Genomic DNA, 4743 nt, shown 5'->3' on the forward strand with positions numbered 1-4743 from the left:
CATTTGTTTCTCATTGTAGAATATGCTTTAACGTATTTTAAAAGCAACCACTGTTTAATGTATTATTCAAACACAACACTTCATATTCTTTTGGTTTCTAATTCTTAGGCAAATTAATTGGCAAATTTAATAAGTGGTTATATTATTATAAAACAAATTGACGTCTTAAATAATTAAAAAAAAAAACTAAAATGTTTACTAAAGTATTTACTTCAACAAAGCCGTATTCGTTGTAAGAACACTCTTTTAAGATTTGCAACAAGTTTAAGAAAAACATTTTCTAGAAAGAAAGCTTTCTTCTTTCACTGCTTAGACACAAAACTTAAGTAAAACACTAAGAGCTTGCTTTTCCGCCTGAAGAAATTCCATTTTATTACATTCGCTAAGAGAATTATCTTCTTGAGAGTATAATCTTTTTGCGGGCAGTTCTATTGTATTAAAATTAGTGTAGTATGATTTGTCATTTAAATTATCTTAAATACTTCTAATAAGCTAATTATGAAGCTCTTATTTGTCCCTAATTCGGCTTTTAATTAATTAGATTAATCGGATGCTCTATTATGGTTACTTCATTAGCACACATTGGTCTGATATTTATATATACACATATATAGGAAATGTATTCCAGAAGGTCATCCGCGTCAGCTCCAACTGCTTGAATGCCTTGGAATCTCTTAAAACTAGTACTCGCTGATATCTTGATTTGTAGTAGCAAGTTTCAAATAATTTTTACAAACTTGTGTGTTACAAGGATGAAAACTTATTTCTATAAAATTGATCCAGCGCTACAATTGAATCGAAGATAGAATACCAATTAGTTGAAGAACAATTGGTTAAATTATCGATTCAAACAAGATACTCCTCTCACTCAAAAGATATTGCGCTGTTAATTAATGATAGTAACTTGACACTGTCAAAGCTACAGCAAGTCTTTATCTTATTGAGTTATGTTATTAATCATGTATTTTTTCAACTCATATTAAATTTTAACTCGTGCAATCGATTTTTAGGAGTAATGTTATTTTTTTTTATTTCACGTACTTTTAGGTTTTTAAATTTATTTCCTTTAATTGAAAGCTCAGTATCGTATCAGTGAAGGGAGTTATAACTAATAACTTGTACGAGTTATACTAAAACAGTAAATGCTAACTACGTAAAAAAGATTGAAATTTGTTGTAATCTTGTAAGTAAGACTAAGCTGAAGATAAGAATTCAACTTATTTACAAAAATACTGTTCACTATTCATATATGTGCTATGGTTTCATGAGAAATTGGTATCATGCTAATGATTATTGTCTTTATATAACAATAATTATTAAATACACTTCATTAAAGAAAATTATTTTGCTTAAAAAATATTATTTAAAGAAATTAAAATCTGGCATGAATACCAGTGTTCTTTCCTTATTCCAATTTTTCATATACAAAATTAAAAATTGGTATATTCACATCTTTAATCCGTAATAATTTTTGTTTTTCTGGTTGTTATCTTATAATACTATGGAGTTCTTATATATATATATATATATATATATATATATATATATATTATATATATATATATATTATATATATATAAACCAAAGTATGCCGCAGTAACAAACTTGTTAGGACAGCAAAAGGGAGCTGTGACACAATATTTAACTGTCCAATAATATCACCCTATTTAAAAGGTCCTTAAAACGTATATGTTTACCTGTACGTATATTATAACGAAGTAAGAGAAGACACCACGTGTCACGTAAAAAGTTTTGCTGGGGTTGGATGCAAAATTTCAAATCTATAATTCATTTAATTCCCCAGATATCCTGCGGACAGATGCAGACACAAATAATCATACAAAAAAGAAATTTTTACATGCCCCCGACAGTCAAAAGAGAGACTGTGTCAGGGTACTGAGTGATAGGCTTCAATGACGCTCAGCCAAATTCCATGATTTGACGTTTGCACCATAGTAGAATCACTCTTCAATTTGAGGAAATAAAGTTTCATACAACGTTTAAAGTCTACTGATTAAATCTTTCCCGAGACATCTTGCTACCTGATTTTTTTCATTAAGTCATGTTTCGTAGGATTGTTCAAATACTAAAAATAACTGACGAACTAGTGATATAAGCTGAAATCAAAACATGTCAACAGTTTTAAAAGTTGACTTCCAGTCAACTTTTTATTCTATAAATAATATTGTCACATGTTAATTACCGTATGATTTTACGTAGCATGTTCACAAATGTATTTATTGCCCTACTTTCTTGGAATGTAAAATATTTTCACTAACGCTTAGCCAAATCTCTTGTAGTAATATGGGCCATCATTGGCCTCGGTTCGCGTAAATAGAAATAAACCTTCATGCAAACAGGTCAGTTACTTTTCGAGATGTCGTGTAGACATATATAGAAATAGACAGAAAAAAATACAGAAATGAAACTTTTTAAGCGTCTCGAATGATAGCCTTCACTGACGCTCAGCAAATAAATAGACTAAAAAAAAACACTAAATCAGTAAAATTGTTCTAACAAATTGCCTTACTTCATTTTGTATGATGAGTCCTACTAGTTTCCTGGGAGCAAATGTATTAAATTAAACATTGTACTTAAGTTTTTTAGATGTTTTTATTGTACCGAAAACCATTTTAAGCGCTTGAGTTCTAAAATATCGAACTCGGCACTTACTATACGTGTTACTCTGGTATAGATTTCAACCACAAATAATTACTATTATTAGAACTCAGGGAGTACCGGAAAACGTATTCATCGTGTCTTCTTCCAAGGTTGAGAGAGTACATTATACTAGTTTGATTGCGTAACCGGACCTAGCTACACCACCTACAGCTATGTTGCGTCACCGGTTAGGACATCTTAATAATTTAAAAAATGTCTGTTTATTTCATAAATTCTCTACAAGCGGTGTAACCCCAGCACCTGTTGCATTAGCTTGAGATGCGTGCGAATACCGTGATAAGTCTTCGTCTGAACTGGGTGACTGGGTGGACTATTTGCTGATAAAGCTTGACCAAGTCGAGTTCTATATCAGATGAGTCAGCTGCTGACGATGCTCTTACGGCGGTATTCCAAACGCAGTCACTTTTTGTGTGCTGCTCGATTTGCTATTTAACACACACCATAAATAAGTAACTTAATTTCACTTTTTTTATTCAATTCTGAAATAAACCGTCAGCTACCGCACATATTAAAATTACGCATTTTGTTGTAATATTTAAAGATGAAAAAATATGGACGTTCCATACTAGAGTAGCAAAGAGATCATGTAATGCGGAATATTACTACTGGCATCTTCTTCATAATAATTATTTCTTAAACAAACCTTTCATTCCATTTATTATATTTACGTATTTTACTACACTTTTGAGAGCGCTATACATTTTTGTACATCCCTACCGTTTGGAAAACGTTATGACCGTTTTAGAAACGGGAAATTTCTATGTAAAAAACACCACTTCTAAATTAGGAAATGACGGAAAGTTTGTGATAAACATGGAATCATTTTAAAAATGGCTCATATTAGTACAGACTACATTGTTACGAAATTTAAATTTATTATAAACAGCACATAGGAAATTTAATGGACAGTAATAAAATAATGATAAAGAATATGTATAAGTCAATATATAAAAACATTAGCACATAACATAAAGCTTAACTTAAGATATTTTACCCTATAAGCGTACGTAAAAAACACTGGTAGATGTAGCCTACTAAAAGTGTAAAAATAAATCGTATACTTCAATAACAAGAATATTATTCAGAATATTGGAAGCTTCTAGAATTTTGGCTAATGCTATTTAACAGTGGACATAAAAATAATGTTAACGGGATAGGCCTATTAAAATGATACTTTGAGAAAAATTCATATATAAACTAAATAATCGTTATTGCAGATAGAAATTGTGGTAAATTGTGTCATACGAATACATTATCAGATTGTATATAGGCTACGAGCGGGAAAAGAATCGTATCCAAGCTTTTGTATTTCCTATGTACAATTTTCGAGAAAATCTAGTTTGAACATGGATATCTCTATCCGTGAGTTTCTTTACGCAAATTGCCACATAATTATTCATGAGAAGAGACAAAGAAACAGATTGTTCTCTCTCGTGTCTTATTACAGTTGCAACTAGTATAGTAATCATTTACAGTATTAATAAAATTTATTTATTGGTCCGGTTCTCAATATCCGGAAGATTCTTTTAGATATATTTTATACAAAAAACCTTCACTTCTCTAATACACACTATAAATTTAATCTATCCATATTGAGGGATAAATATTATTTTATTTAAAAACGTTAACTAATTCTGAAAACTTTCAGTCAAGTCAAATAATTTTCATTATAAGAAACATAGTTTTGTGAAATACATTAAGAAATCTCCATTGCGATAATCATCGAGATAGTATTTGTGGTGGTCAAAATATGTGCGTAAGAAGTAATTAAAAATAACAATTGATAAATTTATTCAAATGCCAGGATTTAGGTTGACACACTTAAAACAATCATTAGACTTTGAATTCGAGTTATGTCAGAGTTAAAAAACGCATTTTTTAGTGTCTATACCATTTATTTTAATATTTACATTAAGATCAGCCAACAAGATTTTAAAAAACTGAAAATTGCATTTTCAATGTAAGTATATTTGTATTAAGTATTGAGCTAAAATCCAAGACCTGTAAAAGATTAATCATTCACCGTTTCCAATAACATCGTTATACTCTCATTCACCAAAA

The sequence above is a fragment of the Homalodisca vitripennis genome, chromosome 6 (assembly GCF_021130785.1).
Source record: "Homalodisca vitripennis isolate AUS2020 chromosome 6, UT_GWSS_2.1, whole genome shotgun sequence".
NCBI classification, from domain to species: domain Eukaryota; kingdom Metazoa; phylum Arthropoda; class Insecta; order Hemiptera; family Cicadellidae; genus Homalodisca; species Homalodisca vitripennis.